Below are 15,453 nucleotides of genomic sequence, written 5' to 3'. Positions count from 1 at the left end.
TAATTAATTTTTTGTCAGTGAATTAGTTTGTTTAAAAAAAACGCAAAGCCTTGGTATTACATTCCTGTAGTGAAATTTGACCTTCTGTTTCAACAGACTTCGCAGCCGATTCAGAGTGTGCAGAACTATTGCATGGCTGGTGCTACGATTCTACTGACACTACGAATCCTTCCAGGTCGGGGCTCGAACATACGACAACTGGTTTGTAAGACCAGTGCCCTGTACATTGAGCCGCCAACCCGGGACAGTTTGTTTCAATCAATATTTTAATAAAAAAAAACAAATATTTTACTTGTACGTCAATTCATTGACAAACAATTTCACAGTAAATGAAATTTGAAAGATTGTTTTTTAATGAACTAGCTATAGATCAAGTTAATGATAGTAGCGCTTTAAATTTACAAATATTTTAGTTGAAATAAATGAACTCGAATTTAGTTATATCAACCGAAGCTTTTATTTGTTATAATCGTACATTTTTGTTAGTTTTCACGAATAAAATAATTTCTTTCAAACTAATTCACATGGTAATTTTTGATACTACTATTATTTCAATTTCAATCAAGTTTTAATAAGAATCCAATAATTCGGTGCTTAATGAATCAGGCAAAGATCTCTGCATCAAATATTATTTTGTAAAGAAAGTGTGTTATGTAATATTATGCCATTTTCAAAAATATGTTTTGCTTGAATTATTAAAACTCCCCTAGGAAATAGAAGAACTTCTACTTCTACGCGCACAAACTTTATCCGCGGGAGAAAAATATGCTTTGGTTTAAACGCGCGGGAAAAAATTTCTCTGATTTATATGAAATAAAACTAATATGGTTCATTTCAACAGTAATCTTAGTTGTATCATTACACAAATAAGACCATAGATTAATTGTATCATTACACAAATAAGATTATTACACAAATAAGACCATAGACATAATATCAGCACAACTTTGGTTGACATGTAATGAATAGTTAGTTTATTTCATCAATAAAATCGGAACAAATATTTTGTTCATTTGACTAGACAAAAATTTTGATTCAAATCAAACAGAGAACATTGTTTATTTCTAAGGGATAAATTGGTTCAAAACAATCACATTCTAGCTAGAAATCATTATAAATCAAATTTAAACCGCGGACCCACACGGACCGAAGAATGCGGCCAACATGGATATATGGAACCAACGCCATATGGAACACTCTCATGCAATATCCAATTCACCGGCCACTGCCGATCACCAGCTGAAGGCTGGATCTGCCAAAGTCGACCACTGCGGCCCAAATGTGACATTACCCAATGATACAACCCGAGTTTTAAGTTAATTGAAATTAGTAAAAGCCCTTGGCATCTTAGAGCTTGAGCAGTGTGCCTTAAACATTATATTATTGAATAAAAAAAATCAAATTTAAAAATCTACCTACGATTTTATTATTTTAAACATGCTCTATTTCGCTGCGTGTAGAATAAAGAGTTTCAGCTGTCATACTCGCAGAAAAAATATTGTAAAATAAATTATTTCGGGGTATTTTTTATTATTTTTTTTTATATGGTAACAATAACAATTCTGGTTCGATTCAACCAATTTTTTTTTTTGGAAATAATAAACATTTGTTTGGAACAACTACATTCTAATTAAAAGCAAATATAGTTTGGTTGTTTCTGCAACATTTCGTTTGGCACCGGCGTTTCAACAAATTAAAAATAATAACAATTGTATAGCAAGTTAAATTTTTACGCATTCAGCCAAACTATGAGTGCCGTTTTAACACATTCACTACATCTGTATATCAACCGCGTTCGAGTCAATGAATCGTACCCGGACATCCCAAACTGTGGCAGGTATCCACTTTTATATCACAAACCGTCCATCCAACCAGCAAACGCCCGGCTCCATTTGAGAGCATTCATAGCGAACGCGTTCGCACACACCATGGCGGCTATTTTTAGATCAAACAGAATATAGGTGAGTGATTTTTTTAGGAGCATAAGAAATCGCGAATCCAACAATTCCTTTGGATTTTCCGCACTCGCTGATCCGCTTCAATTCCTTGGCGTTGAATAGCGTGTTCGCTTCGTACGAATCTGGCAATGACTAGATGTCATCCGGGTAGGTGTCAACTGAAACGGACAGCCCCACTGAACATTTACAAAGCAGGCCAATTGGCAGCAATATATATCCCAGTGAATGTCGTTATGCTTTAGAATGATTTTGAAATAGGTGGAGCGGTTTCTCTAGTAAAATTTCAGTAATCGTAGAAACACTCGATTCGCGAAGATTACATTCAAGATGAAATAATTTTGGCATTGTGAAATTAGTTTACTGAATGAAGACAAACTCGTTCTAAAACCTTGTTTTAAGAAAACTTCGTATCGCTCAAAAGTATGCAAAAGTATGCTAAAGTATTAGCAGAACCAGTGAAAATATAACACATCGTTTTCTAATAGAAACGAAAACCTAAACAAGAAAAGTTTTAACATCAAGGCAAAACTCTAACAATGTTAACCTATAAAACTATTCCGTACTAAGCAAATTTTTTTCAATTCCCATACCATTGTATTCTATCCACAGAGCAGCCGAATGAATTCAACCTAATCGGGGAAAACGCTCTCCGAAGCTATCAGAAAAAAAATTTCAATCTATCGAAAAAAAACTCCTCTGAATTAGCTCCAAAGAAACGTTAGATCCACCTATCGCACAAACGGCGTTTTAATGCCCGACCGTTGAAACAGAACTTTTATTCACTTACATTTATAATTGAATACTGAATGTTTATCTTTCTTTTAACATAAGCCAACTTCACGCCAGCGTTGGTTGAATGGATTGAAACAACAAAAAATATTAGGATGAAAGGATATTGCAGAGCACCGAATGAAAGAAAACATTTTTTAATAGCAGTCCGAGTTCGTTGCAGCACGGTTGAACATCTCGTCGAGGCATATTCTGGTCTCGCCATGGAAGAAGCTCTCAAATCAATGCAACAGACTGAGTAAAGGAGATGAAAATTGATAAAAATTGAAAAGGCTTCAATGAATATTGATGATCCTTTTCAAACGAATGCATCTCTGATCGGTGTTTCAGCTTTCATTTTTATCGTATTACAAAAGGTATTGAAAAATTGGCGATCTTCTTGCGGTTCAAATTCTAAATTCGTCGATGAGTTATGAACTAAAATAATCCAGTTTATTGCTTTTTGGTTTATATTCCCGTCCGTCGTATATTTTATACTTATCAGTAATGCTATCATCATGAACTAATTTCATTTTTTTTACACATTCACATGTAAAATCACAGGTTTTTTTTTCGAAAAAACCTGTGATTTTACATCTCATTAGATGCACATAACTGGAGTGCCGCAATTCACGCGAATTAAAGTGGAAGTACATTTAGTATTGTGTCTAAAATTCGATGACATGAAATTCATTGAAATAAAAAATGAATACTAAAAGCGACCGCCGCGAAATGAGCCGAGAATCATTTGTTCACAAAATACACCCGTTAATCGACTTAGCCACAAAAGCACACGGAAAGACCGAAATCAGCATTTTGGTGAAAAAATTAGTTGATTTTAGTTTTTTGAGACAACTAAAAAAATCTTACTTTTGCCAATTTAGATTTTTTAATTCTATTTCCCTCAAAAATAATAAAATATTTGTTGAAATGGCTGTTTTTTTAGTTGAATTCACCAATTAAACGTGCTGTCATTTCTTAGCTAAGGCACGCTTCATTTCTATTTAACTAATTTTTTAGTTGAATTAGAGAAATAAAACGTTGTTTTCAACCAATATGAATGGTTGAATTGGCTTCTGCAATTTGCAGCTATATGGCGCTCTGTCTCCGAGAAAATGTTAACACCGTAATGACTACTAGCCCCTAGATGGCACACTATTATGGAAAAAAAATTCAGTCGCGGTTGTCTTTTCTATATTGGCAGGTATAAATACGATGTTGTATTGGAGAAAAAGACAAAAACGAAACATAAACTTCTTTTTGAAATTTTTTCTTCTAAATCGCTGTTTTCCTCATACGACTTCGCGAAATCGAATCTCACTGAAAACTTTGAGCACTCGGAAAACAAAAACCGAATACAAGTAATACACCGGACGGCGTAGCCCGGAAGTTTGGAAGATACAAATACATCATTTGACATATACAATTAGAGTGCAACATTCGAAACTCACTTCACTGTTCCGCGTAAAAACATTATTACCCACAATCGCTTCAAATGCGCTCAAATTCTGAATAAATACACTTTCCACTATTAGTTTACGTCATTTTTACATATCGGTTCAGAAATTTATATATGGATATATCGTAACACACGCGAAAAACATCTAAACAATTTGCAAGCAGTTTAAGTAAGACTGTCCCTTTTTGCTTTTTAATGGATTGTTTTGCTTTGACACTTCTCATGGGTTTTTGGCTAATAAACTTGTTAATAAAACCAATTTAATTTTTGTTTTTTTTTGTGCTGTCCTTCAGTAATGATGGTGATAGATAAATAGAAACAAATTTTCTGATTTTAATCACAAAATTAGTTGTCAATGAGCATTTCGTGTTGGATTGAAATATTGCTGGTTTGTGTCTAGGATATTCGCCAACTAAACACATTCTCTACAAATAAGAGTTTTTTTTAGCAAAGTAAATACTCAATTTTCACTAATTTTATAGTTATTTTGGAAATTTTGTTGTTAAAATCGACTAATTCAAAAACAGTAATACGAATTAGGCGCAGAGCTAATTTCGGTCGTTCCGTGCACACATCTGCTTGGTTGGTTGACAAATTAAGTCTTTATGAATTACATCGTATGACGGATCAAGTCACCTGAATAACTCAAATTTTTTGATGTGAGTTATATTTGAAATTTTGTTTTTTGTTAATTTAAATCGTCTGCTAATCCGGCTCACTTATCACATTTAATAAATAATATAGCTTCTTGGTATAGTGTTTCTATGACCAGCGAGGGACAGGTACAGCAGGTATATTATATTGCGAGGAAATACGCATAATTTAGTCTGAGTGGATGCAAACATAAACAATTCAATCCACAACATCCACAATTCAATAGTAGCATTCGAACGATACTAGACGTGCTAAAATCGGTTCAGGTATGTCTGAGAAAATTTAGCGGTACAAAACAAATGCGTGTTGTCACTGCGATTCAGCCTCCGATGAAACGTGTACCCGCTGCGAAAACTAACATCCATCCTGCTAACCCGTAATGGGACAAAGAGTACTCATCACTGAAAAAAAATTAAAAAATTAGACACGAGAATGAAGAGCTTAGTTAAAGCAAAAATACGCGGTTGCTGGTGACGGTTTGTTGACGGATTAACAAAAAAAAACATCGATGAGCACTCTTTGGAACACAACCCGACGAATGCGCAACCAAAACACCACGAACGAAAGCGTTAAAAAAAATTATCTCGATTCTGCTCCGGAACAGAAGATCTCCCGCGTTGAGTCATCAAATACAAACGAAACACCGTTTTAGAGTTCTCACTTGCGATCTTGTCGTGTAACAATAAAGCCTCGGGGCCAGACAGAATTTTGTCTAACTTATTACAAAATCTTCCTGACTCTGCCCAAAGGCGCTTGTTGAATTTGTTCAACAAATACCTAGAGGTCAGTTCGGTTTCACATCTCATCCAAGTCAATCTATGAACCAAAACCACTTACGTTCGGGACAGAAGAAACCAAGCACAGTATTGTGTAGTGAACAATAGAACGATCTCGAAATGAGTGAACCAAACGAACAAAAGCTACCGCCGGTACGAAAGAATACAATTATTGTTGACTTCAGACAGTGCAAAATTCGCCCTTCGATACAAGAACTGGAAGGTTTGCTTAAGGAGCAAATGCATCTTGACATTAAACGTGTGCATTTAATTCAATGCAATAAGACCAATAATGTTGTTTATATCCAGTTCTATAGAGAGTGGGATGCAATTCAATTCGCTAAAGACAATAATAATGTGCACTATGTGGAGCACGAAAATATCAAGTACAACATACCAGTATATATGGAAGTGCTATAGAAGTGCGTGTGCATGATCTTCTCTCAAGCGTCATCGATCCTTATATTCGCAAAACCATGTCCCAATACGGAGAGATTCTCTCTATAGAAAAAGAAAAGTGGAAGAATTTTTCCCCGGTATTCTAAATGGCGTACGTTTGTTACGCATGCGCTTGAGAAGGAATATACCTTCTTATGTGACATTCGGTCAGGATACAAGAATCTTGTGAAAATCACTTGTTACCTATGACAATCAGATGGCCAATATATAATTGCCAAAAAGCTGTTCACTACGGTAAGCCATGTGATAAACCGGACAAGGAGACAACTATACGAAAGGACAACGGTTATTTAAAATATCTGAATTGAAATGAATTTTTGGAGATCATTTTTGTAAGTTGTTTTTCTTTGTAGTACAGTTTGTATGTGAATATAGTAGAAAAAAAATCGTTAAAACCGACTTGAACATTTCAGAGGGTCACATAAGCCAATGGGATTTTCTCTTTGTTTACTTCCTCTTTTGTTAATAAGCAACATTTTGGATACGACAATTTGAAGTAATCTTCTTTCTACATAACTTATCTTTAAGATGATGAAATCACTGCTACCCATTTCCGATTCAAATAAACCACGTCATTCAACAAGTGGAAAAAGTCCACAGCCAATTGCCACCTATTTCGTCTCCATCGTAACACATCCGTTCCCCACAAGCTTTACTATTTGCTTACAAGGAATACTTCATAACTATTTATGTTGCTGTAGGCTGAATTCCAGTTGAATGTTTTCGGAGAGCGGAGTTTCTACACGTTCCATTCACTGGGCTTTACTGGTATTTGGGATGAATTTTCGCCAGCAGTATCATGTCAGCATATTATTAAACATACTTATTTGATCATAACCACATAATTCTTTTTTCAGTTCCGTTGCATGCATTGAGGATGTGTTTTAATGATGGACGATACGAAAATTCGGATGAAATAACAGTTCGATTTGACTAACTCTTACATAAAAAACTCTTACGACATGATTGGACTAAGCTCAAGAGTTCCACAAATATACGTTAGACAATCATTTAGAAATTTCGAGAAAGTGTATTATTTCATAAACAATGATTCATTATTCATTGAACAGAATCAAGCTCTGTTAAACTTTTAAAATTTTACGCTCAAAACAAAATCCCAATTTTAATTTTAATTGAAATTTGAGCTGAACTTAGCCCGGCACAAATAAAAAACTTAGTTGAATTCCGGAGCACAAAAGCGCACGTACAAAGAAGATCAAACAAAGCGACAATGAATCGATGGAAAACAAACTGTTCTCAACCAGTCAATACCACCCCTTGGCCAGTACAGCAAGTGTACACGTAATAAAGACTATGCAGTAAAAAAATTACAATTGAAGGCCACATTTTCTTCGAGTATTATTTCTAGATTAACGTTGTGATACTTGGTTCTGCCACAGAAACGTCTCCTGGTTCTCCGCTGACGTGCCATCCTGCAATGGAAACTGTATTATTACTCAAATTTTAAGCACTGGCTGGAGGTCCTGTTAGCGAGACTAAGATTGATTGCTTGTTTACTGTTTCGAATACCGCCATCGCGTGTGGTAGAAAAAAAAATCATTCGATGGAAATTGATGATGGAGATATGTATAAAGAACAGAACCAATAGATGAAAATAATTAATATGTTTATAGCATGTTTTGTGAACAGCATTTCTCACAATTTCGTTAGAGGTCAGTAAATTTTACTAACGACGCCCTCGCTGTAATAAAAATGTAAAGCAGAGAACAGACATTCACTAGTAAAAACTTTTTTTTTAAACTATGTAATAAATACAAGTGAAAATTCGTTGAAAAATTGATATTGCGTTCGATTTTGCAAGCATTAAATACCATTGCATGCAAGCTCGTACACAAGAGCCCATAACAGATTACCAGGCTACCCAAAGCGCCTCCATGGGCCAGTAGCTACATGGTGATCGTGTAACATTGTGATCTCTACATGGATGTCTGTTATCTGTGATTTTGATTCGAAGGAAATGATGAAAATGCTAATTTTTCGTGTAACTATAGCTCGGAAACTGATAATTGTACAAAAATGGTTTCAATGTATATCTGAGAAATTCTTTTTTGTTTCCATTATAGAAATTTTAGTCTTATATTTTAAACTTTCTGACACTATGTTAGGGGTGGAGAATCGAATCCAGGTGGGCTGCCTGAAAGACATCGACAAGCCCATCACGTTATACCCGTATCCTCTAAGAAATTGATTAAGCATACCAAAAAATGCACACTGAAAAAAAGTTTAATACTTTCTCAATAGTAATAAAATAATGAAAAAAACGAAGATAGAAACAAATTAAAAATAATATCATCCCATTGATTTAAAATTTAATTTGTAATATTTTTTCCAAAATGAGTACCGCGTACGCTTCGATGTTTTTTGCATGTATTTCGCCGCGGCAGCTTGGGCCATTTTGGGACTTTTCGGGTGCGAACACAAAAAAAATGCTTAGAAGGGCGCGGTTCTCTTTTTGGAAAAATGCTGAGATCGAATTGTAAACAATGTTATTCGCATAGCGATGCCGGTGTCTACTTTCTAAGCAAATTTATAATATATCAAATGGATATTCCTCACAGTATTCATCTGCACGAAAACAAGCTGCGTGTGTCTTCAATGTTCTAACTTTGAGAATAACCAAAAAAATACAATTTTTGTGGATGGCAAAACTCAAAAATTGAAGGATTCATCGATTCCATTTTCTCTGAACATTTTACGGTGTTTAGTCTATCTCGATTTTATATACTACAAAAAAGTGCCATTGCTAATTTAAAAAACCTTTTTTAATCCACGTAGTGGTGCAATGATGCTTTTCTCATATTACTTATGTTTTCGAAAACATCCCTAGAAGATTCTGTCAACATTTTTTCTTTCAAACTTGAATAAAATCAGTCGGATTTAGATGAAATTGCACAGTGTCTTTTAAGACACTGAGAGCTTTAATTTGAATCATGATTTGTGAAAATGGGTTTAACGATTGCTGAGAAATCGAAGTGAGTTCCGTTTTTAGAGCTTTACTTCACTATTACCGGTGCGTTTGGAAGTAGAAACTGTGCACTAGAAGTCCCAAAGTAGATTTATATATCCACCAACTAACAAAATAAATTAATTTATCAGTAAGTTTTATAAAAATGTGCACCTCGTTTCGTCATCGTTTCTGAAAAAATACTCATGACATTTACAATTTTTACTAATCGCACTGTAATACCAGAACCGGAAGTCGGATCTGGATCTACTTTGCAGAGACTTTTTAAATAATTTCAAGACCTTTCATTTGCATCTTAGTTTGTGAAAATCGGTTGAGAAAATTCCGAGAAAATTGAGTGCGCATTTTCTCATAGATTTGCACATATTGACTTGTAATTCCGGAACCGGAAGTCGGATCGGGATAAAATTCAATAGCGATCTATGGGTCCGTAAAAACATTCATTTGAATATGAGATTGTGAAAATCGGTTCAGCCATCTCTGAGGAAATCGGGTGACATTATTGGTTACATACACACATGCATACACACACAAGCATGCACACACACACAGACGTTGGCTCAATTTTGAGTCGAATGGTATATGACATGTGAAACAGTTTAAAAAGAACGATCTTACTAGTATCCCAGTACTTCTCACTCGAAGTTCGTCCGACACAACGATCACAAGCAATTCCCATAATGCTTATTTCTGACATCACCGACATTGATGTGCAGATGACACCTTGATCGGTTATAATGGTTTACTTTTGGGTGGCAAATTCCCAGCAACGGACACTTGTACATTTTGAAGTTTCGCGACTCAAAATTAAACTATTAGGAAATAAAACACTATTCAAGAGAGTATCACTCGACTACTCAGACACCAAAAACTTTATGAATTCAACAGGACCAAGAGTTATTGTCCGGATGGCATAGTTCGAGCATAATACGAAGCGAGAAAATCAAAACACAACAAATTAATGCCACCGACGATGCTTCATATAAGATGATTTAATTTTTTATTATAAAATTGCACCAGAAAAACTTAATTCATCAAAACAAACAAAATTTTGACGCGAGCGGAGTGTATTCGTGACCGACACGCACGTCTGCTAGAATTCTACTTCAAATACTGGCGTTAAATAACTAGTTTTAATATAAACTGGAAGTTTTGCCGTTTTTAAAAAAGCAGAAATGTAATTGACGTCAAATGTCGGTTCTCAAAGCAAAGTCCGGGCATTACATTCCTTTTGTGGAATTTGGCCTTTCTGTTTCAACAGACTTCGCAGCCGATTCTTAGTGCATGGCTAGTACTATGGATCCTACCGACACTAAGAATCCTTCCAGGTCGGGGCTCGAACATACGACAACTGGCTTGTAAATGTCGGTTCTCGTAAGTTCAATATCAAAACATTGCAAAAAATTAGGAATACGTTTTTTCTTAATTATTCTATTTTTTCCAGCTTCATCATTGTTTTGCAAGTGTAATGCAAGTACATCTTTTAAGAAGAACAATTAAATATGTTTGATTTTTTTCGATGAGCTTCTGGATTTATTTTCTGGAAAATTCTGGTCGAAAGAAATATACATCGTACATGAATAAATTGAATGTTGTTTATACATCCGTGCAAAATTAATGGTTTACCGTACAGAAACCGTGTATAAAGTTTCATCAAGATCGGAGTATGTGAAGTCTGTTACCCATTTCTGAATTAACTCATATGCTACGGTCACAGATGGCGAAACTTATATTTATTTTCAATTCTAGTTATTTACCATGAGCGATGCACTTGGCTCAAATTTAACTTTAACAATTTATATGAAAGGCAAAGCAAAGTCAGGGCACTTCATTCCGACTAGAGATCGGTATATGGTTCTACGAAACAAATATGAGAGCAACTACCAATTTTGTGCATGCATTAGTACGTATGATTTGTGTTATTTTTCATAGGTTGCGAGAACGCATTTCTATCATGTTTTTAGAAACTGTCTACCGTTTCGATATATTCAATTTATTAATATACTAAAGCTATGACCATTTAGAGTCCGAAATAATAAAATGATCTTTATCTTGGTAACGAAGTGACGTACAAATAAGGTTAATACATCAAAACAAAGGCAATTCACTGTAATCGTTTTCTAATTAAAATTGGCCCTTTCTTCTTGATTCTCCTTATCAATCGCTACACACCTCCGGAGTCAACTTCCTTGGCAAATTTGTTCCACCATCTAAGTCGTCATGTTGGCCATCCAAGTCGCGTCCCGAGTCGTTTTTCCACTTTTCTTAAACTTGCGCTTCATTTTTGTCCATAAATACGTTTATTTCTTAATGCAGTTTACATAAGTTTTTCTTCGCCGTAGCATCACTTTTACATAAAATTCTTATCCTAATATAATTCTAAAATATTCACAACGATTTAAATTTTTTTAAACATATTCCTCTTATTACTTAAATATCATCTTAGGTAATTCGCCATTAATTATGAAATCTACTCGGAAATATTATTTGAACCAAACGATTAACTTCTATACATTATAAAATAAGCTGTTATTTTTAAACATTTTGTTGATAATTTCATAAAGTATTTCGAGTTTGTTTGTATCATTACATAATTTTCTATTGTAATTTAGCTATTGGTTTAAATCATGGTCGCAGCTGGAATCAGAACTAAGTCTTAAAAGGGTTCCTTATTAAATTGAAACTCCAATTTTCTTTATGAAATGATGAAGAAGTTTCATGTATGGAAGGTCACGACAAGCAAGAATGTCTTGAACTGGGACATTGGATAGTCTACCTTGAATACGCAAAGAATTTATTAGTTGAGATCTGACATCACGATACTCCACGCATGTCCAAACGACATGATCAATATCCCGAGAAACTTGCGCTTCATTATTACCCAAAATCTTTCGAAAATTACTAAATGACTTCTCGACTGTAGTGGCAACTCACCAAATCTAGCCAAAATTTCACGGGACCTTTATGGGCTTTAATGACATCTCCTTGTACAGCTTCGAATCCCCCGTCCTATTCGTCACGAACACTTTGGTCTTTGCTCCGCAGCTGCATATCCCTTTCCAAATTAATTTTTCCGACTTTGTCCATAAAAGTAAACTTAAACTTCGCAGGAACATCTCCTCGTACCGTCGCCATGCAGAATTTTTGGTCAGGAAGCTGTCCGGAATCCATTTTGATGTAGGTTTCATCATCGATGAGCAGGCAATGTTGGTACATCGCTAAAACCTGCTGGTACAATTTCCGAGCTCAAGTTTTGGTGACGAAACTTTGCTTCAGCGTATTTTTGTGCGATTTCATTATCTGATTATCTTATGCAGAATTTTTTCTCTCTCTCTCTCTCGGCTTTCATCTCGAATAACTTTTGACTCACTGCACGAAACACCGTTAAATTTATACCACATAAAGTGGGCGCCTAGGTAAACAAACCGATCACTTTCCGTGCCGCTGCATCACAATAAATTATTTCGGATTCTAACTGGACAGAACTTTTGATTAAAGAACTCGATAACTTCCACTTCTTCCGGAAATAATATAAATCTAAGCTCAATAAAGAACTCTCAATCACTCATTAAAGAATTAGTTTTTTAAACGGTCGCTGACTGTCTAATTACAACCTTTTACCTTTTTTATGAATATAAAAAATAGGTATAGAATTCGCTCAAATTTTAGAAAAGATTTCCGAGGCCCGAAGGACCGAATACCAATCGATTCAGCTCAACGAACTGAGCAAATGTCCGTGTATGTGTGTCTGTGTGTGTGTTGTCAACTAAGAGGTCGAGATCTCAGAGATGTTTTCAGTTTTTTGATAGTATCTGTCACAATTGACCTTGAAAACAAAATATATTTTAAGACTTAGATTCCGCACGGTAATACCTATCCAACAAGCCATAGATTGTTGATTTTCGTTCATTTTTAACGGAGATATCAAAATTTTTGTGTAAGCGACTTTTTCCCCTATTCCAGCAGTAAAAGTTTTGTGCACTGTCCGGCAAAGAAATGCTTGTGAGCAACATAAAACACGATTTTTTATACTGTTACATACATTTGTTTCTAAGTACCCAAAAGACTGTGTACAGCATGATATTTTGCCTCGGACCGATTTTAGCACGGTTCGTTTTTGGCAACATAATCGTTCGAATATAAAATATGTAAACCAGATGATATCAGCATTTTCGAGTTGAAAGATCCGACTTCTGGTTTAGGCGATACAGGGTGATTAGTATAAAAATGTCCATTTCACATAAATTAATCGGGTTTATCGGGTTTGCAGATTTGGATAGTCGATTACCAAATTAATTTATTTCAGTTTAAGCGGTATTCGTTTTTGGATTCGGAATGTACCCCAAATTTTAATTCGCACTACAATTTCTCAAAGATGTCTACAGACTCCTCAGGTGAATTTAACTGATTTCGGTTACACCGATTTTAGAATTTCTCGTTTCTCAAAGCTCAATCATTTTCTCAAAAAGTCCAAATCGAACTTCAAAAACAAAAATTCAAATTAAAGGACTTAAGGTCCCATACAAAATTGGTGAATTTTATTCGATTCTGGAATTACAGATGATGAGTTTTTAAAATTCATACCAATATAGAAGATGTAAATTGTATGGCGTATTCATTTATGGCCATTCGAATCATTTTGGGTTATGCTAGTTCCTGAATACCGGCTCTGGAAGTACCATAAATAATGACGAAAAACTCTAAAGTGGAACTTACTTCGACACCTCATGGAATGTTCAATCGATTGTCACACGATTGGAATTCGATACGATTTGCAGTTTCGATATTAAAGGATAATGAGTCATATAAATCTCAATTTGCCGTTTAAAACGACGATAATTAAAATAATGTCATGAGAACTAAAACACCCAAGAATATATCCATGCCAAAAACACACGCGGATTGATAAAAAAAAGGTATCATCTCACTGCTAGGTGGATTAATCTCATTTTTTCAACAGACTTCGCTGCCGATTCGTAAGTGAAAAGGACAATCATCCGGTCTGTGCTACGATCCTACGGACACTAACAACCGTTTCATGTTATACCAGCAACTTCTACTCTGAACCGCCGGTTCGAGCAAAAATTTATCTGAGTATATACTTCTAGACTATACGTTATTGTTTAATGATGCAAGATCACCTTTACTTTGCTCTTATTGACTCTTACTTTTTTTGACAACTTAACTTATCGAGAGCTCAGATTGCATCACTACGAAATAGCAAGATTTCATCGAGTTCCGTCACACAGACTGTGACAAAATAATTGGTGTCAGTCGCACTTTTCTTAATATTAAAGAATATAAGCGTTTATTAATTTCAGAGCTAGTCACGTTTTTTCCACAAAAGATGCACGAAGCCGATTAAAATGCAATGTGTTAATGCAAAGTAAAAATCGAAGATCCCCACCGTAATCTGCTGTTGGTGCCATCTCTTGAAAAATAGTTGAAACTGACAGTGGAAATGAAAGAGATCAATTTTTCAATGTGTAATAAACAAGTAAAATAAAATTATTTTTTTTATTAATACTCTTTCTAAAGAAATTCTCATACTGACCTTTACCTTATACCAATTGTTGGCACACTATTTCAAATTACTGTGAAATAATCTCAATTTAACAATGAATCGCTAGCACTTTGTTCTAAAATTAAACCAAAGCAATGGAGAATATCTGTTGTAGTCTTCCGAAACGATTTTATCTATTTTAATATTTAATTGCCGTTGTTGGAAGAAAACAATTTTCTTATGGGGAAACTCAATCGTCCTCCGATGCATGGTAGAATTGTAAAATAGTTCCCGGTACGTTTTGCATAATTCACGAAACTACAAAGCGTTCCCCTTCCCAGCAGTGAAATGTATTGGTGCACTTGTGTATCGAGCAAACAATCAGCAGCCGGCTGCGGTACCTTCTGGTGCATTATTTACGAGCCGCAAGGAAAACCGCAGAAAGCATCTATTTAGCTAGACAATCAATTTCCTTATAAATGATCCGATTCGCATCGGAACGACGGCGGCGTCTGAATGCAAGTGCACCGCCGTGGACCTTCCCGGCCGGGTGCTACTTTTTATGTTAGTTTCGAACTTGACCTTGCAGAAGGTTCCACGCGATCGTTACTACATGTGTATGCAGTTCGGTTCGCCATGCAAGGAAAATTTTACTTCATTTCAGCGATGGTACGTTTTTCACAACAATTGCATTGTCATCAACCGACGTTCAATGACTTAGTACTCTCCATCAAGCCAGTCAAAGTCCAGCTGGGTATATTTCTATCTTCGGTGTCAAGCACTGGCCTACGACCGGTGACAATAACTATTGTTGTTAAGGGGGGAGGGGTGTAGGTTTTCCCTCGGGAAAATGTTATATCGAAGCTGTAGAAATTAGTGCCATCGATGAG

This window comes from Malaya genurostris, chromosome 2 (assembly GCF_030247185.1).
Source record: "Malaya genurostris strain Urasoe2022 chromosome 2, Malgen_1.1, whole genome shotgun sequence".
Taxonomy (NCBI): Eukaryota; Metazoa; Arthropoda; class Insecta; order Diptera; family Culicidae; genus Malaya; species Malaya genurostris.
This window is presented reverse-complemented; position numbering follows the sequence as displayed.